This window comes from Rhinatrema bivittatum, chromosome 9 (genome assembly GCF_901001135.1).
Source record: "Rhinatrema bivittatum chromosome 9, aRhiBiv1.1, whole genome shotgun sequence".
Lineage (NCBI taxonomy): Eukaryota > Metazoa > Chordata > Amphibia > Gymnophiona > Rhinatrematidae > Rhinatrema > Rhinatrema bivittatum.
Genome location: NC_042623.1, coordinates 225,726,660 through 225,749,483, shown reverse-complemented (window position 1 = coordinate 225,749,483; position 22,824 = coordinate 225,726,660). Strand labels below are relative to the sequence as shown.

Here is a 22,824-nt window from a genome sequence, read left to right as displayed (position 1 = left end):
TCGAGCTCTTCCTGTAGAGGGAGGAGTCAGCAATCTGTAATGGATCTCCTCCTGGAGAGGGAGGAGTTAACAATCTGTTATCAATCCTTGCTGCTAGGAGTAGCAATCTGTTATAAGTCCGCCAGGGAGTTAGCAATCTGTTATGGATCACCCTGTCAAGGGGAGGAGCTAACAATTGTAATACTCCGTAGACGGAATTAATGATCGGTGGTGGGTTGGCCTCCCACAGAGTGGCAGTCTGTATAATACCGCTTTAGTAGTGTAAGGAATGAACACTTAAAGTAAATTGGTGAATCACTGGGCCGATGGCAGATGACAGCCCCCCCAGGAGGATATCCTGAGAGGGACCACCGGCTAGGCTGGAGTATGGAGACAAACACAGATAGTTCTTTTATTAGACAGGAAGTAGAACCACCAGATGTGGCAGTAGTGAGCTGATGTGCCCAGCAGGGCTGAAGTCCCTCTGATACTGGAATTGCGGTCTCTGGGTTGCTGAGCTGTAGAGAGAGACTATAGGTAGTGAGTAGCCTGGGTATGCTGGATACATAACCAGTAGTAGATGATACACTCACAATTGTAGATGTGTGTAATAGCTTCTATGCAACAGAGAGTCTTCAGTATAGTCAGGAACAGGAGCCGTAGGCGGGTACTGGTTCCTATATGCAGTCTGGAATGAGAACTCACAATATCTGTGTATGAGATGGCTTCTGGAATAGAAGAGAGTCTTTGGAGGGTTTTAGGAACATTGGCCTTCGTGGAGCGAGTCCCATTTCCTATCTGCAATCTATAATAGTAATACACAAGATATAGGTATATGATAGCTTCTGATATAGAAGAGAGTTGAGAAGGGATTTAGGAACATGGGCCCTCGTGGAGCGAGTACCGGTTCCTATCTGCAATCTGCAATAATGACTCACGATCTCCGTACCTGCGATAACGTCTTAGACAGAAGGGAGTCTTCGGAGATTAGGAACATAGGCCTTCGTAGAGCGAGTACCGGTTCCTATCTGTAATAGAACTCAGTGTTCACGTCTGCGATCGCTTCCAGGTAGTAAGGAGTTTTCTGAGCATTCAGGGACGTAGGCCCTCGTGGAGCGAGTACCGGATCCCGTCACAGCAATCTGAAATCAAGAAGAGAGAGCGGGGCCCCTGAGGAGCGGGTACCCCTAGGTAAGTTGGTGGAGGCAGAGCAGCGAAGGATGAAGTGGGTCGGAATGATCCCCGCAATCAAACCCCTTGCTAACTCGATTCGTAGTTGCAAGCAAAGACCTTTTAAGCTGGAAGTGGATTACGTCACTACGGGGGATGCCCCCGAGGTTCGCGCCCTTGCCGGTACAAACTCTGGAGCGCACGCGCGCCCTTACCTTATCAGGAACATGGCGGATCCGCAGCGTCAGGCCAGCCTGGGGATTCCAGGAAATACGGCGAGGAGAAGCCTCGGCAGCATCTGTCCGTCAGACCCGAAGGGAGTCGCCACTAAGGTAGAGAGGGTGGAGCGAGGGCGATAACAGGCACGAACGCAACACTCACATCACCTGCTTTAGAAACGACCACGCCTCCGTGCTCGTAACAATAGCCGAAGGCCTTCAAACCCTTGGTCAGTAACAGCTGCCGGAGGCCACGCTAGTAACAGCATATCATGGAAAATTTCTTTCTTAGTTGCGAAACCCTTGCTGAGTAATCCTGAGTTATGCGTATGTGGGTGCCATGACACTCTTTATCAGTCTTGTTCCGGTATGCCATCCAGATCCAATTTTTATGCGAGTAGTTAAGGATTCTCGCTATTACAATCCTTGGGCATGGGTCGTTGGGACGCCTCGCTCCTACCTGATGGGCTCTCTCATTTGCTAGCCACCCTTTTAAATCCTCCAGGCCCACCGCATCCGGTAACCAGCCTTCTAAGAGCTCGCTTAAGCCTCTTTCATCTAGGGACTTCGGTAGTCCTAAGAACCTTAAATTAGACTGTCTTGATCTATTTTCAAGATCATCAATCTTATCTTGACACTCTTTAAGGGTGGCCTCATGCGCTGCTGCTTTTGTTGTCGCCGCGGTCATATCATGTTCTAAAAGTGATACCCTGCCTTCCTATGCTAAAAACGGGGGCCGAATTCCGCTAACACATCCCTCATTTTCGATAGCTGTGTGACTATCCCTACCAGCTTTTTGTCCAAAGCGGCCACGATTGTATCTAGCAAGATCGCTACTGTCACTGGGCCTGAAGGAGAAAGCTCCCGATCACATGAGGCCGCCACCATCTTAGCATCTGCCGGTTTTACCTTTTCTTTCTCCTTATCTTTTCTCCTCCTCTAGAAGCCATCGGCTGTGGCGATTTCTGCATGTAAGCGAGAATCGACATAGGCTGGCTGCTAGGTTAAGTTGTAGCCGGCTATAGCCGCCCTAATGTCTCGATGCTGGTAGATTATGTAGGGGGGCACCCGGAGCTGAAGGGAAGCACGTCCTCTTCAGCACATCACCCCATGTGATCTCCCTAAGTGTCTTTTTCAGGGTATTCTGGTTTGCACCACAGCAGTGCACGTAAATATAATATACATGTCGCTTTAAGTTATATTTTTATCTCAGAAGACAGTGCTTTGAATGCCCTTTATATGTAAAAGCTCCCTTTTTGGGTTAGGGAAGTGGTTCATAAGAAATTTTAAAAACAATGCATAATTTATAATTGTGTGGGGAGGGTCAAGGAGAGCTCAAGAATATAAGTTTGCCTAATACCCTTCCACCAGCCCTGACAGAGTTTGCCACACAGAGACCCCCAACCATTTAGCCATCTCCCACATCCCCAAGGGACAGATGCTGGAAAAGGGTGGGGGGCAGTTGGTAGGGTCCTGGGAGGGTGGCAGAATTGTCAGCTCCTAGAAATATCACTAACACTCTATCTGACGCTTGATACAGATATGTTATTCCTTGATACAGATATGTTATCTGTAATCTGCTTATTTTCCTCCCATCTTCCCCCCCCCCCCCCCGCTGTAATCCTTTTGCCTATCTACCGCGAACATTCCCTACCTTCCCTCCCCTCCCCCCTGCCATAGAAGTAACCCCAATTACCTCAGAGAAGACGGTGGTCTTCATTATGTGATGTACTATTTTAAACTTTTCAGTTTTTCCCTTTATACTTTATTCAAATAATCACTATGTTAGCAACTTGTATTTATTGTTTAAATAACCACTATGTTAGCAGTTTGTATTTATTACCCCAGATCCCAGTTTGATGTTACCCCTGTTCTATGTAATGGTTTTCCCACATAAGTTGTTTCACTGTATTTATTTAAAAACTTTTCTATACCGTCGTTAAGTTAGACAACTGTCACAACGGTTTACAGCAAGGCACGATAATGCAAATGTGAGTGGTATAGATTTCAAATTAATCATGTGCCATCATAGTGCGGTAACAATTCATTTCAATAAACTATGTGTGTAAATTAAGCTTGTATGTTGGGAACATATTAGGCGGATTGAATTTAACATTAATGTGCATTCGTAGCTTACAAGTAACAACTTCTAGTTTTGGTGCGTCCTTATCAATCAACTGCTTTTTTCCTTCTCTTTATCTTTATAAAAAGCTTGTTTAAATAGCCAGGTTTTCAGATTGGTTTTGAATATTTTGAAATTTCTCTGCAGCCTTATTTCGAGTGGTATGGTGTTCCATAGCACGGGGTCAGCCAGTGACAGTGCTCTCTCCCTAACTTGCGTGAGGCGTGCTGTTTTGACAGAGGGGACAGTTAGTAGAGCCTTATTAGCAGATTTTAGGTTTCTTTGCGGGACATGTATGCGCAGTGCAGTGTTAAGCCAGTCAGCTTTTTCATCGTGGATTAGTTTGTGTATTATGCATAATGCCTTATATTGAAATCTTTGTTCAATTGGGAGCCAGTGTAAATCAGCGAGCGTTCCTGTAATGTGTTCATTCTTTTTTTTGCCAGTCAAAATTCTAGCAGCTGAGTTTTGTAATATTTGTAGTGGCCGAATTGTAGATTGTGGTAGTCCTAAAAGTAGTGAGTTACTGTAGTCTGTACTTTCGAATATCATTGCCTGCAGAACTGTGCGGAAATTGTTTAGCGTTAGTAGAGGTTTTAGTCTTCTCAGGATCATTAGTTTCGCATATCCTTCTTTTATTTTCAATGAGATGTGTTGTTTCATGTTAAGCTCAGGGTCAATTATTACTCCTAGATTTCGTACTTTTGTTGCTAGCTCAACGGTTTGGTTATTTTTAAGTGTGAGTGTTGGTTGAATGTGGTGTATGTTTTTACATTCAAGGTGTAAGAATTCCATTTTGTCAATGTTTATTACCAGTTCCATCTGATTTAAGAGCTGTTTAATTATCTCAAGATACATATTGGCAAGTTTCATTGTTTCTTCAATGGTGTTTACAATTGGCAGCAGTAGCTGTATATCGTCTGCGTATAAGTAATGTGTGATTCCAAGTCCCAATAGTAGGTGACATACCGGGAGAAGATAAATGTTAAACCAATGTGATATGTATTTCTACATGAATGTCGGTATAGAAAAGTTCTAAATAAATAAATAAAATCTGATACTTGTCTGGGAACCCAAACCCCTGCCTCTCCCTTCCTAGGATTTCAAATCACCAAATGGACCAGACTCCAAGGGGGACCCTGCCAGCTCCCTTAGTGATTTGACCTATGCCATGCCTTGGGGGTGGCAGGGGGGCACCAACTCTTCCCTTGCATCAGGCTATCCCTGTACATGCAGCTATATAAATATAGATATATATAGGCATACATACAAGATCCACCCCTGAGTTGGAACTCAGGGGTGGATCTTATTCTTTTTTTTTAGGCTATTTTCCTAAGGAAAAGGCTTATGAAATTGCTGTGTGTGTGCATATAAATAACGTTTTCCTATCTAAATTTGTGAAGCATGTTGCGAGGAGGGGAGGACTCTTGACAGGGGAGGTATTTTTTCAGATCCATGCATATACACAGACCAGATATGCACACAAACACATTTGTCCTAGAAAGCAGGTTCTTTTAGTTCTGGCTGGAACTTGTCAATGAACAGCATTTGGACCATTTTATTATGGATGAAGAAGGAACTTTACCAGGGCTGACCTTATTTAAGAAGATGTGGGGCCCTGGAATGCGGACTTGTATGGATCCACCTCCAAATTCAAGTGCTAGGGATGTTGCAGGGCCCAGGGCAATTACCCCTATTTCCCCTCCCCCCTCCTCAAGGATGGCCCTGAACTTTACCTGTGTTGTTTTTTTTTAAATCTGTTATTATAAACCACCCAGAGACTAATAGATACTTTACAGAAAGTTAACATATCCTGCAAATTTCAGTGCACATGTGAACATCAGGAGTTTAAAAAGTACACTCATTGGAAAATGTGTGCATCAGGAGTTTTAAAAGTACACCATTGGAAAATGTGTGCACAAACCAGAGTTAAAATGCGCATTCAGCACAGACTGAATGCACATTTTAAATCTGGGAGAATGGAGGAGTCTATCAGTCATGATTTATGCATACAAAAATGCTTTTATTACAGAAAGCATTTTATCCACTCATAAACCACCCCTCCCCCGTTCATTTACAGCCAGAATGTAGGGGGCCATACAGTTCTAGGGTGGATCTCAATGTCCTAGACCTCTCATTCTACTTCTCAGATTAAACACAGTTAATGACTGGGTGCTGGGGTTCAACTGTTGGGGAGGACGACAAGCCTCCGGGGTCCTAAATGCAATCTGGATGAGTATCAGTTCACAATCTTTGAGATACAATCAGTCTCTCTCAATAGTACTCACTTCTGAAGATCCCAATAACAGTGTCTTCCAATGGCAGAAAAAAGCAGGCAAGAGATCTGGAGTATAAAAATTTACTGCAACTTAAAAAATAGGATCCATTTCAAAATGGCAAAAATCATAAGATTATAAAGAAGAATAACTCCAAGTACTGCTACCTCTTTCTCCATTTTCAGTCTCTGAGTCACTGTTCCTTTCCCAGTGATGGGAACATTAAAAAAAAAAATCTCTTCTCCAAAATAGGTAGGAAGGTGGTGGTGGTGGTGGAAAAAAAAATCACCTCTTATCCAAGATAAGAGCAAAACTTCTCAAAACCAGATCTCACACTTGGCAACCACAGTCCCACTGTTTACTGAACGCTGGGCAAAGTAGTCACAGAGCACTGAAGCCTAATCATTTTCCCCTCAGGCAGGAGGTATCAGCCTTCCTGAGCTGGGAGCAGATCAAAAACAACCAACTCTTTCAAAAGTCAAAAAAATCCTTCTTCTCATCTTTTCTCAAACTGAACAGTTCTTCTAGGTCTGTGAAAGCAACTAAACAACAGGGCAAATCCCTTTCCCTCTGGTACAGGCTGAGGGGCCTGAATATGGGAAGCCTCCAAAATCATGCCACTCCTCAAAAAAAACAAACTAGATCCAACACAAACTGCACATGCTCAACCCAGAATACATAAGAGAGTTTGACCAATCCCAGCATCGTGAGTGGGGAAAAATCTTAGAGCTGGCAAATTCTCTTTCTAGGCTTGGGGATAACTACATAGAACAGAACGGCAGTTACTATACTATCCTTGGAAGAAACATGGGTGCGACCTGCATGGCAGATACTACTACAGTAGGGAGTTTGCTGGGCAGACCGGATGGAACTTTTGGTCCTTTTCTGCCATCATTACTGTGTTTTTTCTATAACAGGGAAAAGGCTAAACAATAAGGGAGCGAAGCATTCCTTACACACATGAAGCATATTTATATGCAGAAAACATGCTTTGTATGTACAAATCCTGATTGCAGGTACCGGAATTTACTCCACCTCTGACCAGGAATAAAATTTCCAGTGCTAAGAAAACCTGAGTTAAGCCAGGGCACTTCTCTGCATTGGGGGCAATAGTTAATGCCTTCATTTGCATTGGATTTCCATGCCAGGGTACTAAGTAGGACAGTTTTACATGCACATCTTTACATGCATATGTGCAAAACTCCTTTGGAACAGCCTGATTGCTTACAAAGCAAGGAGTGTCTGAAGGCATTCAAAACAGATCTTAAGAATGTATTATTCGGATTGGCTTATGTGCTGTAATTTGTTCTGTGTTTTAATATATCAGCTTTGTCATGTCTATTTTAAGAAATTGCTTTATATTGATATTGAACTATGAATGTATTTGTTGTACATCACCTAGTGTCCTTGGCTTTAGGTGTTTAATAAATCCCAATAGAGAAACATTTGTGCACAAAAATGCTCTTATATCTAAGGGTAAAACTGTGTGCTCTGTTGAACACATCTTATTGCATCAACCCCTATAGAAATAATATAATCAATTTGAACAAATCAACCAATTCCATTGTATATAATGCTTTCCTCAATTAAGTTTCTCGTGACTGAACAGTTTCCACCGCCCATATGTTGAGTCTCTTTCCCACCCTAGGCACAAAGCAGCAACACATTTAGTCTGAGATAACTTTAATAGCATAACACTTTACATGAATTGCCAAATATAAAGAATGATTAATATAAAAATGTAAGAAAGGTTTTTGGTGCTGTTCCATATTTGGCCTGGGTCAGACTACATTTCTGGCTTGGTAGCAGGACACCTTATATTTTGCTGCGATTGCTCCTTTTCTTTCCAGGTTTAGACTTGATTTCCCTACTCGTTCTTTGCGGGAAGTCTTTGACGTTCTGTCAGTTTTGGGAAATGTGGCCGACTCCCCTAGCACTGGTGGACACTTGGCTGTGCCACAACAGCGCAATGACTCCGCAAGCTGCGCCCGGATCGTTATGTAAAAACACATGCCCTTCCTCGAAATGCTTAGAGGGAAGTGCAAAAACAGGCTCTGGCCAAGTTTCCCTGCACGTACTTGCCAGTCACAAAATGGCCACCGTCGGCGGCTTTCTTTCCGGTTCTGTGGACACAGCAGCTGACCCCACGTCATGTGACAGGAAAGGTAACAGGTGGGTTCTTGTCACGTTATCGGGGGGGGGGAGGGGTGGGTGTGTCGCTACATCCTCGTCAGGTGACTTCTTTTCCTTTTTTTAAACTACAGGCTAGGTGACTGTGGATTATATGCCAGTCTGCTTTCAGGCAGCTGTGGCGCGGTTACCGGAAGTGACGTGTGGTCTGCGCCTGTGGAGCTAGTGCTGCGCAGTATCCTGAGAAGAAAGAGACTCGGGGGCAGGGGGGGGGGGGTAAGGCGGCAGAATCGGAGACAGGTCAGCAGGAGCCGCAGAGCGAGGCTCTGAGGCCCCGCTGCAGAGGCGCGCACACGGTGAGTGGGGGTTGGTGGCGGAGCACTCTCCGGGTATGCAGGTGGAGAGGGGGCGATGCTCCGTTTTTCTGAGTCGGGCCGTAGGCTTTGGGCCCTGGGCCTCTTTTTTTTTTTTTCTTCCCCGGAGGCCAGAGGAGGGGGAGCGGCCTCCCGGTAGACGCCTGCCGAATGTACGGAAAGAAGAAAGGAGGCAGTGCATTGGTGTGGTGATGTGAGCTCTTTGGAGCCCTACTCTTGCGCTGTCTCTGGGGGAGCCTGCAATAGGAGGGAACTGTACATCTGAAACCCCATCGTGCACCACAGCGAGAAATTATTCCGTGCCAACCACTACACTCTTTCCTCTAAAATCTTTTTATATCGCACAACCCACTCCGTATGTAGCAGTTATGCTGTAGTCGAGTTATCGCAATGTATTTAAGCAATATATTTTGACAGGCTCGTTAGTCATGTATAACACACTGGTGTGTTTCAGGAAATGTCAAGTGATAGCATCAATTTTAGAAGCCCAGTTCTTGGAGGTGTTAATGTTTTCGTATGCAGATATGTGTAGTTATAACTATGTTATGTATAGATAATATAGATATTTAAAGCCATATACCAAAATGGGCTGTGATCATAACTTGTTGCCATGTATGTACAACATTCAAATGAAATTGTAAGAAATTTGCGAAAAATGAGTTCCATTACTGAATACTTTGAACAAAATTTAGTTCATGCAAGTGATATTTTAATTTGTGCAATACACAAAGTGACCTGTAAGAAATTTCTTTGCAAATACACAGGTATTGTGAAATTCTGCATGCAAAGTCATTTAATCTTTTGAATTTAAATCCAAATTTCATGGCCTTATGATCCTACTGGCTAGCATATAATCATGGGCACTCATGAAAATTTGTAGTGCAGCATAGGATTATTATGGAAACATTAAAATATCTCTCCAACATCTGTAGAAAATATTTAGTAAGCGAGAATAAATATATTACTAAATTCTGTTCCGAAAAGGAGCTGGAAATACTGGTGGATAAATCCAGGGCTGCCTAGAAATATCGTACCCTTGGAGCACTTAATCTAGAAAATTGATATTTTAGAGTAATGTCTGCCAGAATGAACAATTCTGTAATATTGTAAAATTGTTTACATTGCTGTTGGTGAAAAGAGGGAGTACTTGTGGGTGCTCTGAAACAGCGCTACCTATATATAGCAGCATCAAAGGAATTCAGTAACATCTCTTCCCAGAGAATAGCCTGAGCTCTATGTGAAATATGAAACAAGCAGAGCAATAAAATCCTACGGAAGAGATAGATCCAAGGTATATAAAGATACTTTTCTCTTGTACTTCAGGGAATATGTCGAAAGACAACTTTTAATAAAAGGAAAACTGGAAGTCTTGGCAGGCATAAAGCAGCAAGTTTTGTGTGGTAAAAAGTGATATACAATAGATTGATGGTAATGTTTAGATGCAGGCAGTCACTGCTGTTGAAATACCAATCTTGTTGCATTCTCTTTAGTTCGGAAACTTACGTTTAACTTTTTTTTTTTTTTTATATATATAAATGTGAAAAACCAAGTTTGATAGTGATATAAACAGGTTTTGCTCCTTATCCGGGGACATGCAAATTGGAGATGATGGAGCCATGAACAGTCTTAAAGTGGGGCTTATTTTTTTTTGGGGGGGGGGGAGGTGTTGATCCAGGAAGAAAAAATGACTGTGCTCTCCGGTTTCTGCACTATAGACCGAGGAAGAAGGGAGTGTGGTACCTTTGTCATAAACATGCCATGGCTTATCCACACATTTGTCAGGGCCTAGAATGAACTTTCTTCCACAGTGGTGGGCCCAGACTTGGAAGGAGCCATTGTAGTATTCTAAACCCAAGAATAGCTAGCCTTCAGACCTCAGTATAGGAGGTGTTCTTGCCGCCACAAAGTCTCACTGAGAGATTGTAGCTGCTTTCTGTCCATGGGGGAAAAAGTAGTAAGGTAGAGGAGGTGAATGGAGAGGGGAGTTAGGAAAGCAAGAGAAAAAGAGCAAACTAAAATAGAGAAATAGGAGCATGTAGTAAAAATGGTTTAAAAAACAAAGTGGAACAGAATATTTCCCAACTCCTGAAACATTTTGTCTGGCAACTACATTTTTTTTTTTTTAAATGTTCCACCCCTTGCCACTTGTCTGGTGTAAGGGTTTGGATGTGGAGTGTTTGATTTCTGCCTAGTGTGTCGTGGCCTGTTTGGTCTGTCTCCCTACGTCTCTCCGTGTCTGGGTGCAATGTGGAGTATCTGCGTCTGTGCTTGCTTCTTTCAGCAACTTGAAAAACAAAACAGAATCTTTGAGCCACTAGTTACCAGTATGATCTCCCTAGTGGCTTGGCAACTGGTTCAAGAGCTGATTTATAGGCAAGAAAAGTTAGAGAGAGATGTATGTACAGTGGCTTAAGAACATAAGAATATGCCATACTGGGTCAGACCAAGGGTCCATCAAGCCCAGCATCCTGTTTCCAACAGTGGCCAATCCAGGCCATAAGAACCTGGCAAGTACCCCAAAACTAAGTCTATTCCATGTTACTGTTGCTAATGGCAGTGGCTATTCTCTAGGTGAACTTAATAGCAGGTAATGGACTTCTCCTCCAAGAACTTATCCAATCCTTTTTTAAACACAGCTATACTAACTGCACTAACCACATCCTCTGGCAACAAATTCCAGAGTTTAATTGTGCGTTGAGTAAAAAAGAACTTTTCTCCGATTAGTTTTAAATGTGCCCCATGCTAACTTCATGGAGTGCCCCCTAGTCTTTCTATTATCTGAAAGAGTAAATAACCTGTTCACATCTACCCGTTCTAGACCTATCATGATTTTAAACACCTCTATCATATCCCCCCTCAGCCGTTTCTTCTCCAAGCTGAAAAGTCCTAACCTCTTTAGTCTTTCCTCATAGGGGAGCTGTTCCATTCCCCTTATTTTGGTAGCCCTTCTCTGTACCTTCTCCATCGCAATTATATCTCTTCCTCCAATCATCCAATTATACCTATTCCTCCAATCATCCCGGAAGAAGAAGCACAAAACAAATCCTCTGAGCTGGCAGTTTTCTTCGACAACAAAATAAAAAATTTACTTATTCCGCTAACATCTTCTAACCCCATTCCAAACTCCCAGCCTCCACCTGATCAACACCATGCCCCATCGATACACAAACGGTCTCTAGAATCTTTTTATACTACATCATCCTTGGAAATAGAATCTATCATCAAGAAAATGAAGCCCTCATCGCACCCAATAGACCAAATCCCGACCAAACTCCTTCTCACAATCCCTAACATCATTGCCAAACCTCTGGCAATGATGTTAGGGATTGTTCACTCACTCACGGAACAGTCCCGGACGCTTTAAAAACAGCCTCTCTGAAACCATTACTAAAAAAACCTAACTTGGACCCATCCAACCCCATAAATTTTCACCCCATCGCTAACCTACCTTTCATAGCCAAGCTAATGGAAAAACTGGTCAATACTAAACTCACAGACTACCTCGACTCCCACGGCATTCTATATCCATCTCAATTCGGTTTCAGGAAATGCAGAAATACAAAATCTCTACTACTCTCATTAACGGACAACATCCTGTTGGGCCTAGACAAAGGTCAATCATACTTGCTAGCTCTGCTAGACATCTCGGCAGCGTTCGACACAGTTAACCACACAATCCTCATCAACCGTCTGATGGAAATAGGCATCTCAGGTTGTGCACTCCTCTGGTTAAATTCCTTTCTAAGCGACAGATATTATAAAGTAAAAATAATCAACAAAGAGTCTCACCCTGTAGCGGCCAAGCAAGGAGATCCCCAGGGTTCCTCTCTCTCGCTGACCCTATTCAACATATATCTTCTCCCCCTATGCCAGCTTCTCAATAACCTCAACCTCACCTACTTCATTTATGTGGACGACGTGCAGATCCTAATCGCCATCAAGGATCCCATTTCCGACACTCTAAACTATTGGAATAGCTGCCTGCACGCCATCAACCTCCTTCTCACAAGCCTCTGCCTTGTTCTCAATACGTCCAAGACCGAACTGCTAGTCATTTCCCGCAATGATAATAACCCGCTAGCCATCAATACTAACACACCATTTCCTAGCGTGTAGCAGATGGACTCAGGACAAATGGGTATAGTGTGCTCGTGCTAGCAGTTGGAGACGGATCTGACGTCAGCACGGGGTACATATACCCCCACAGGAAGTGCAGCAATTCAGTAATTTCTGTCTCCAAAGCAGTTTGGAGCTACCTCATGCTCGCTGAGCGTTTTTCCAAATTCTAACGACTAAATTCATAGAAGAAACCTACCTGAAGATGAGCCCCGCACTCCTGCGGTGATACCATTTGGTCCCTCCCCCAGTTGAGTTTCCCCGAGGTGATTTCCGTTGTCCCTCTGAGGTAAGAGCCTCGGTCCGGTGGCCGACTCGCGGCAGGGACCCGAGTGAGAAGGGCTCGGGAGCGGCATAGAGGCAGCCTCGGTCCCGGTGAGGAGTTGACCCCTGAGCGAGACGAGTTCGGGCGCGGCCTAGAGGCAGCGGGTGCACTTCCTCGAGCGCGGCGGTGACTATAATCACCTTCTCCCCCCGCAGCAGGAGACCACCCGGGTCGCAGCCGGGAAGTGCCGAAGACAAGGTAAGGCGTACATCTTTACTTGTGGTCTCCGAGGAAGCGAGGATTAGCGGGGTCTGCCTACGTGGCAGCCCGCCAAGGAGGTCGCCATTTTGCCTGCCTGCTCGCCTTCGCCATCTGCCCTGGTTCGTCGCCTCGCTCTAGCGCTCAGGCCAGACTGAGCGCACAGGTGACGGGCGTATACGTTAGGCGCCCGAAAATACGTGGGCGCATATTCGATAGTGGCGTACATTGAAGTCACCTTGATTCATGTTGTAAAGCGCAAGTTTCTAAACACATTGCTAAGCGCCCGCGGATAGGTGCACGTTGCTAAGCGCCCGTGGACAAGTGCATATTAGTAGGCGGCGCATATTACAAGGCGCATACTCCGGCTGGGAGGAAATAACAGACTAGATGGAGCGTAAGAGAGCCCATGCATCCGCAGAGCCGGCACCTCTAGAATCAGGCATAAGAGCTCTAGGCCTCTGCTCAGCATGCAAACTCAGAGCCACACAGAGTGAGGAAGCAGACTCCCTATGTGCCCAATGTGAGGAGGCCCTGGGAGTTCCAGGCCAGGACCGGTCCCAGCCCAGCGTATTTGCCAGTTCCTCAGGGAACACCCCGGACCTAGCAGGCCGTGGTGAGCAGCCAGGGAACCCGAGAGACCTGGTGTCTCTAAGGCCAGAAACTGCTTCGCTCTCCTGGGTGGAATTGTTCAAGGGGATTCATGCCTTTGTCAAAATGCAGTCTGATCCCCGAACGGGTCCATACGTACTGGATGACCCGGCCCCTGGACCCTCAAGACCTAGGCACGGCCACTCGCCCCACTTATGGGGATTCAGATTGCTCTGAGGAAGACGACGAGCCTCCCGAGGAGGGAGAACTTCCCTCGGGGATAGAACCGTATCGGACCATGAGACGCTTCTTTCTGAAAGAGGATCTCCCAGGCCTGGTCTCTCAATGCCTCTCAGAACTGGCTATCCCGGGCCAAGACACCCCAGGGGAACCTAGAATAAATCCTCTGTTGGAAGGCCTGCGCCAAACGGCTCACCATTTTCCTTTCCTACAAGCAGCACAGCAGCTAATTGATCTGGAATGGACTGTGCCGGAGGCCTCATTCAAAGGGGGTCGGGCCTTGGCTGGTATGTACCCCTTAGACCCGGCAACCAAGGAGCTGCTGGCGTGCCCCAAGGTAGACGCCATAGTTAGCGCAATTGTGAAGCGCACCACCATTCCGGTGGAGGGGGGGGGGGTGGCCCTCAAGGATGCACATGACCGGAGCATGGCCGCCATTCTGAAACAAGCCTTTGAGGTGGCAGCCATGTCCCTACGAATTGCGACCTGCTGCACCGTGGTAAAGTGTTCCTGTTTATCACAAGCTAGGAACAACACCCCGGGAGAAGAAATGGAATCAGCTCTCTCGTTCCTCACTGACGCAGCCTCCGACCTAGTCCGTACGGCAGCCAAGGGAGTGTCATCCTCAGTGGCAGCCAGGAGACAGCTCTGGCTACGTAATTGGTCGGCCGACTCTTCCTCCAAGACACGTCTCACGAGAATGCCCTTTAAGGAATTCCTCCTGTTCGGCAGCGACCTCGAGAAACTGGCTAATAAATGGGGCGCCTCTCCATTACCCCGTCTACCAGAAGAAAGGTCAAGGAGGAGCCAGCGCCCTTTTCCTAGGCAATCCAGAGGTAGAAACTCTCAGCGCTTCAACCTTTACAGGGCTCGCTACCAAGCACCTCGTTCTCAGGCCAGGAACCAGTCCTTTCGGACTAAGCACAACAAGAGGAGAACCGGCTCAGGTTCCGGTCCCGGCCGCTCCCCACAATGAGAATCAGCCGACCCATCCGGGGGTAAAAGCCATAGGGGGCCGGCTAACCCTCTTCTACCACAGATGGGTCGAGATTACCTCGGACCAGTGGGTCCTCGCCATTATCCGAGAAGGGTATTACCTGGACTTTCTTCGGCTCCCTCCAGACAAGTTTGTGGAATCTCCTTGTTCACCCCTCAAGAGGACGGAGGCTCCTGTCCCTAAAAGCCATAATCCCAGTACCTGCGGGAGAGGTAGATTCTGGGCATTATTCCATTTTTTTCAAGTACCCAAGAAGGAGGGCACTTTCAGGCCCGTCCTGGACCTCAAGTCAGTCAACCGACACCTCCGGGTCCCCAGCTTGCGCATGGAAACTCTGCGGCCTGTCAAAAATGCAGTACAGCCAGGGGAGTTTCTCACATCCCTAGATCTCTCAGAAGCCTACTTGCATATCCCAATCCATCGGGATCATCAGCGCTATTTACGTTTCAAAGTTCTGAACCAACACTTCCAGTTCCAAGCTTTACCATTTGGGTTAGCCACCGCGCCGCGGACCTTTACCAAGGTCATAGTAGTAGTGGCAGCATCCCTCAGGAAGGAAGGAATCCTAGTCCATCCCTACCTGGACGATTGGCTGATCAGGGCAAAGTCGCCGGAGGAGAGCCACCAGGCAACCAACAGAGTTATAGCTCTTCTGGAAAGCCTAGGATGGTAGTAAACTTGAACAAGAGTTCCCTACAGCCTTCTCAGTTGCTGGAATACCTAGGAGTCCGATTCGACACCCAGGAAGACACGGTCAGTCTGACCTCCAAGAGGAGATCAAAGCTCTGGAATCGTCTGCAGGCCCTGCTGAGCGCCACCCGGCCCACAGCTTGGGATTACCTACAGGTCCTCGGCCTCATGGCATCCACTCTGGAGGTGATACCATGGGCGTGGGCTCATATGAGACCATTACAACGCATCCTCCTATCTCTGTGGAGCCCATGATCACAGAACACAGAACTCCACCTAACACGCACCATCAACAATTTCTCTGCTTAGAAGATGTGTATATAGTGGACTCCTTATTTATGTTGTACACTTGTATATAATTATCCTCCTCTATCTCTTTTATTTCTTACAATCCCAGTTCATTAGCCCCTGTTAATTGTAACTGCTTCTCTTCTCCACGTTTGTTTATGTTTTTGGTTATATTTTTGCACCCCTGTTTTCTGTAAACCGACATGATGAGAACGAGTTCTTGAATGCCGGTATAAAAAAACCTTAAATTAAATAAAATAAACACCGTACACCTACCTCTACCAGCCAGAGTGTGGAATCAGCTACGGTGGTGGTTGCAGCCCGGCCACATGAGCTGGGGGTCAAGAATGTCCTCCCCAACCTGGACCCTGCTCACTGCAGATGCCAGCCTGAACGGATGGGGAGCACACTGAGAAGAGTCGTGGCACGGGCAGTCAGGCTAGCATGCCTGCGGTTTGCCCACAGACTCCGAAACAGAGCGGTCAGAGTGATGTCGGACAACGCCACCACAGTGGCATACATCAACCGACAGGGCGGAACCAGAAGCCGACAGGTATCCCTAGAAATAGCCCCCCTGATGACCTGGGCGGAAGCAAATCTCCAGGACATCTCTACCGTCCACATCGCCGGGAAGGGCAACACACGGCAGACTTCCTCAGCAGAGAAAGCCTATACCTGAGGGAATGGTAGCTGTCGCCCACAGCTTTCCAGATGATTGTGGATCAGTGGGGGACTCCGGGCATGGACCTACTAGCGGACAGGTCCAACGCTCAAGTACCCAGATACTTCAGTCGCAGACGAGATCCTCTCTCCCACGGGATCGACGCTCTAGTACAGCCATGGCCTCAGGGGATCCTGCTATATGCTTTTCCTCCATGGCCCCTGCTGGGCGCCATTATACACAAGATTCAGCGGCACAGAGGCCTAGTTCTTCTAGTGGCCCCGGACTGGCCAAGAAGACCCTGGTACGCAGACATAAGACTGCTGGCAGGGAACCCACTGCCCCTGCCTCCACACAGGGACCTGCTACGGCAAGGTCCCATCCTCCACGAGGATCCAGCTCAATTCTCTCTTACGGTCTGGCCATTGAGAGGGCTAGACTGAAGAAAAGGGGATACTCGGGGCCGGTAATAGATACACTCCTCCGAGCACGCAAGTTCTCCACATCGCTAACATATATAAAGATCTGGAGAGTATTTGAAGCCTGGTGTGACACTCACAGCACCAATCCACATGCTTCTAAAATCCCCGTCATTTTGGACTTCCTGCAGGATGGACTTCAGAAGGGTCTGTCCCTCAACTCCATCAAGGTTCAGGTGGCAGCGCTGTTTTGCTATGGTCCCAGGAGTGACGGCAGCACCATTGCCACACACCCAGACATTTCACGTTTCCTGAAAGGAGTCAAACACATTCGCCCACCACAAAAGTGGCCAGTGCCCCTGTGGAACCTCAACCTAGTTTTGGAATTTCTAGCGGGACCTGCCTTCAGACCCCTTCGAGGCCTGTCCCCTCCGTTTGTTGATCTTGAAGATGGTATTCTTGCTGGCCGTATGCTCAGCACGCCGCATCTCAAGAGCTGCAAGTGCTGTCCTGCCGTGATCCATTTCTCAGAATCACTCCAGAGGCTATCCATCTTCGCACGGTTCCTTCCTTCTTACCCAAAGTGGTCTCACACTGCCACCTCAACCAAACCATATCCTTGTCAACCACGGAAGGTTTGAAGAAGTCGGAAGAAGGTCAAATACTGCGCCATCTCGACATCGGCAGGCTGTTGTCCAGATACCTGGAAATGTCAGAAGCAGTACGAAAGACGGACCACCTGTTCGTCCTTCACAGCGGGAAGAAGCAAGGGGAAGCGGCCTCATGGGCAACCATCGCCCGCTGGATCAAAGAAGTTATCAAGGTGGCCTACGTAGAGGCAGGAAAACCACCGCCTCTACAGGTCAAGGCTCACTCTACCAGAGCGCAAGCGGCCTCCTGGGCAGAAACTAGGATGCTGTCGCCTGCAGAGATATGTAAAGCGGCGACGTGGTCCTCCCTCCATACCTTCTCCAGATTCTACCGTCTGGACTTCCAGGCCCGGGAGGACACAGCATTTGCGAGGGCAATCCTGAATGGACCTCGGGCAGCCTCCCGCCCAGTCCAGGAGTAGCTTTTGTACATCCCACTTGTTTTGAGTCCATCTGCTACACGCTAGGAAATGTAGAGATTACTTACCTGATAATCAAGTTTTCCTTAGTGTATGCAGATGGACTCAGCATCCCGCCCGGCTGCCGGCATAAATGGGGATTCACCAACTCACGATAAGCCATGTTTCCTTATATAGGGCATCCACCCTGCCGGCTGTCGACGCCTTCCAGTTGAGAACACTGGCGGTCTCCAGCTACTATCAATCGGTCAGGTTAATCATGTTCATTTAATCGATCGGTCAGTTACACATATATCCATAAAGCTTTTGCAAGGAAGATTACTGAATTGCTGCACTTCCTGTGGGGGTATATGTACCCTGTGCTGACGTCAGATCAGTCTCCAACTACTAGCACGAGCACACTATACCCATTTGTCCTGAGTCCATCTGCATACACTAAGGAAAACGAGATTATCAGGTAAGTAATCTCTACATTAGTAAATAAAGTGAGAGATCTTGGGGCTATCCTAGACTCCAGAATGAACTTTAAAAAATTCATTAACACCACTAAAGAAGGTTTTTACAAACTACAGGTCCTAAAACAGTTAAGACCTCTCCTACTCTTCCACGACTACCGTTCGGTCCTTCAAGCTATACTATTCTCAAAGATTGATTATTGTAATGCGCTGCTGCTTGGTCTCCCAGCCTCTTCTACCAAACCTCTTCAAATGCTGCAAAACGCTGCAGCCAGGATCCTTGCAAACTCTCGCCGTATGGACCACATCACACCGATTCTAAAAATACTTCACTGGCTACCCATTCGCTACAGAATTCTCTTCAAGACACTGACCATCATTCACACAACCATATTTCAGCAATCCTCTCTCCAACTCACCATACCCCTCAAACCACACTCCTCAGCAAGACTCACCAGATCTGCATACAGAGATTCCCTCCAGGTTCTCCCAAAAAAATCCGCTATACACAACGCCATTGAAAAATGAGCGCTATCAGCTGCCAGTCCGCATCACTGGAATTCTCTCCCGCCAGATCTCCGCCAGGAACATTGCCATATCTCATTCAGAAAAAAATTAAAAACTTGGCTGTTCGCCCAAGCATATCCTTGAAGAAGCCTCAGGGTCACCCACACAGTACCATACCCCATGGTTGCGTCCTCTTTCTGCCACACAAAGGAACTGTTTTTTGCTGCTAACTACGCTTTCATATAAATTGCCTAATCGTCTACACTGTGTAAATTGTATATAATTCTTACATTGTAAGCAATTACTCTGCTTACATGCTCTGTTCTCCAGTTAGAAATTGTTAACCTATCCTTTTTTCTAACAGCCCAGTTCCACACTCCCTGATGTGTTGTAACGTTCGCTTTCTTTGTTAACTGGTTTACCCCCTAGTTTATTGTAAACCGGTACGATAAGACCTGGTTTTGAGCATCTGTATATTAAAAGAATTTAAATAAAATCTTTTTTGAGATGCGGCAACCAGAATTGTACACAGTATTCAAGTTGCGGTCTCACCATACAGAGGCATGACATTTTCCATTTTGTACACTATTGCCTTTCTAATAATTCCCAACATTCTGTTTGCTTTTTTGACTGCCGCAGCACACTGAACTGACTATTTCAATGTGTTATCCACTATGACGCCTAGATCTTTCTTGGGTTGTAGCACCTAATATGGAACCCAACATTGTGTAATTATAGCATGGGTTATTTTTCCCTATATGAATCACCTTGCACTTATCCACATTAAATTTCATCTGCCATTTGGATGCCCAATTTTCCAGTCTCACAAGGTCTTCCTGCAATTTATCACAATCTGCTTGTGATTTAACTACTCTGAACAATTTTGTGTCATCTGCAAATTTGATTATCTCACTCGTCGTATTTCTTTCCAGATCATTTATAAATATACAAGCCGTTAAGCCCGTTAAAACGGGCTACATCCCTCTGTCTCTCACCTCCCCCTCATTCTCTCTCCCCTACCTCCCTCATTCTCTCTCCCCTACCTCCCTCCCACCCACTCACCCACTCCTCCCCAGCCTCCCTCTCCTCTCACTCAGTCCCTCCCTCCCACTCAGTCTCACTCACTCCCTCCCCCTCTCTCCCTCTCACTCACACTCAGTCCCACTCACTCTCCCTCAGTCCCACTCACTCCCTCCCTCTCCCTCAGTCCCGCTCACTCCCCCTCACTCAGTCCCTCCCCCTCACTCAGTCACTCCCTCCCACTCTCTCTCTTCGTCCCTCCCACTTAGTCCGTCCCTCCCTCCCTCTCTCTCTCTCCTCCCCTCCCTCGCTACTGGCCCGCTGCCGCCGCCCGCTACCGCCACCGCCCACCACCGCCGCCGCCGCTACCGCCCGCTACCGCTGCCCGCTGCCGCTGCTACCACCGCTGCCGCCATGTTTTTTGGTTTTTTTTGACGCTGCCTAAGACTGACGTGCTCGCCCGCACATGCGCAGTAGAGCTGCTCTCTACTGCGCATTTGCGGGCACGTCGGTCAAGCTTCATTTATCTAGTTAGATTAAAAAGTAAGGGTCCCAATACAGATCCCTGAGGCACTCCACTGACCACTCCCTTCCACTGAGAAAATTGTCCATTTAATCCTACTCTCTGTTTCCTATCTTTTAGCCAGTTTGTAATCCACGAAAGGACAGCGCCACCTATCCCATGATTTTTTACGTTTCACGAGGAACTTTGTCAAACACCTTCTGAAAATCCAAGTATACTACATCTACCGGTTCACCTTTATCCACATGTTTATTAACTCCTTCAAAAAAAGTGAAGCAGATTTGTGAGGCAAGACTTGCCTTGGGTAAAGCCATGCTGACTTTGTTCCATTAAACCATGTCTTTCTATATGTTCTGTGATTTTGATGTTTAGAACACTTTCCATTATTTTTCCTGGCACTGAAGTCAGGCTAACCGGTCTGTAATTTCCCGAATTGCCCCTGGAGCCCTTTTTTAAATATTGGGGTTACATTTGCTATCCTCCAGTCTTCAGGTACAATGGATGATTTTAATGATAGGTTACAAAATTTTACTAATAGGTCTGATATTTCATTTTTTAGTTCCTTCAGGACTCTGGGGTGGATACCATCCGGTCCAGGTGATTTACTACTCTTCAGTTTGTCAATCAGGTCTACCACATCTTCTAGGTTCACCGTAATTTGATTGTCCATTCATTACCCATGAAAACCTTCTCCATCACGGGTACCTCCCCAACATCCTCGTCAGTAAACACCAAAGCAAAGAAATCATTTAATCTTTCCGTGATGGCCTTATCTTCTCTAAGTGCCCCTTTAACCCCTCGATCATCTAACGGTCCAACTGACTCCCTCACAGGCTTTCTGCTTCAGATATATTTTTTAAAGTTTTTACTGCAAGTTTTTGCCTCTACGGCCAACTTCTTTTCAAATTCTCTTAGCCTGTCTTATCAATGTCTTACATTTAACTTGCCAACGTTTATGCTTTATCCTATTTTCTTCTGTTGGATCTTTCTTCCAATTTTTGAATGAAGATCTTTTGGCTAAAATTGCTTTTCACCTCCCCTTTTAACCATGCCAGTAATCATTTTGCTTTCTTTCCACCTTTCTTAATGTGTGGAATACATCTGGACTGTGTTTCTAGAATGGTATTTTTTAACAATGACTACGCCTCTTGGACATTTTTTACTTTTGTAGCTGCTCCTTTCAGTTTTGTTTCTAACAATTTTTCTCATTTTTATCAAAGTTTCCCTTTTGAAAGTTTAGCACGAGAGCCATGGATTTGCACACTGTTCCTCTTCCAGTCATTAAATCAAATGTGATCACTATTGCCAAGCGGCCTCACCACTGTTACCTCTCTCACCAAGACCTGTGCTCCACTGAGAATTAGATCTAAAATTGCTCCCTCTTGTCGGTTCCTGAACCAATTGCTCCATAAAGCTATCATTTTATTCCATCCAGGAACGTTCTCTCTAGCGTGTCCCGATGATACATTTACCCAGTCAATATTGGGGTAATTGAAGTCTCCCATTATTACTGCACTACCAATTTGGTTAGCTTCCCTAATTTCCCTTGGCATTCCATTGTCCGTCTCACCATCTTGACCAGGTGGACGGTACTATACTCCTATCACTATAGTCTTCCCCAACACACACAAAGGATTTTCTACCCATAAAGATTCAATTTTGTATTTAGTCTTATGCAGGATGTTTATCCTGTTGGACTCTATGCCATCCCGGACATAAAGCGCCACACCTCCTCCCGGGTGCTCCTCTCTGTCATTGCGATATAATTTGTACCCCGGTATAGCACTGTCCCATTGGTTATCCTCTTTCCACCATGTCTCTGAGATTCCTATTAAGTCTATGTCATCATTCACTGCTATACACTTTAATTCTCCCATCTTATTTCTTAGACTTCTGGCATTAGCATACAAACATTTCAAAGTTTTTGTTTTTTGTTTGTATTTTCATTCTGCTTTTTAATTGATAGGGATAAGTTAGAATTTTTTAGCTCAGGTGAGTTTTCAGTTACAGGCACTTGGACTACTTTTCTTATTATTGGAACCTCACTGTTGGGATGCCCTAATTCTAATGCATCATTAGTATCCTTTGAAGATACCTCTCTCCGAACCATGTGCTGCTGAGCGACTCTCGGCTTTCCCCTTTGTTCTAGTTTAAAAGCTGCTCTATCTCCTTTTTAAAGGTTAGCACCAGCAGTCTGGTTCCACCCTGGTTAAGGTGGAGCCCATCCCTTCGGAAGAGACTCCCCCTTCCCCAAAAGGTTCCCCAGTTCCTATCAAAACTGAATCCCTCTACCTTGCACCATCGTCTCATCCACGCATTGAGACTCCGGAGCTCTGCCTGCCTCTGGGGACCTGCACGTGGAACAGGGAGCATTTCAGAGAATGCTACCCTGGAGGATCTGGATTTAAGCTTTCTACCTAAGAGCCTAAATTTGGCTTCCATAACCTCCCTCCCAC

General features: G+C 46.1%; 1 protein-coding gene across 3 annotated transcripts in view; it reads left to right on the top strand.

The window, feature by feature from the left end:
• The first annotated feature begins 8,053 nt into the window (after positions 1–8,053).
• FAM168B (family with sequence similarity 168 member B) overlaps positions 8,054–22,824 on the top strand; it is a 122,963-nt gene continuing 108,192 nt past the window's right edge. Inside the window, exon 1 of one of the 3 annotated variants that reach the window (XM_029617146.1) lies at positions 8,054–8,251. The gene's annotated coding sequence lies outside the window, so the exon portion shown is untranslated. The remainder of the gene's footprint in view (positions 8,252–22,824) is intronic. The other 2 variants (XM_029617145.1, XM_029617144.1) reach the window with 2 other exon arrangements.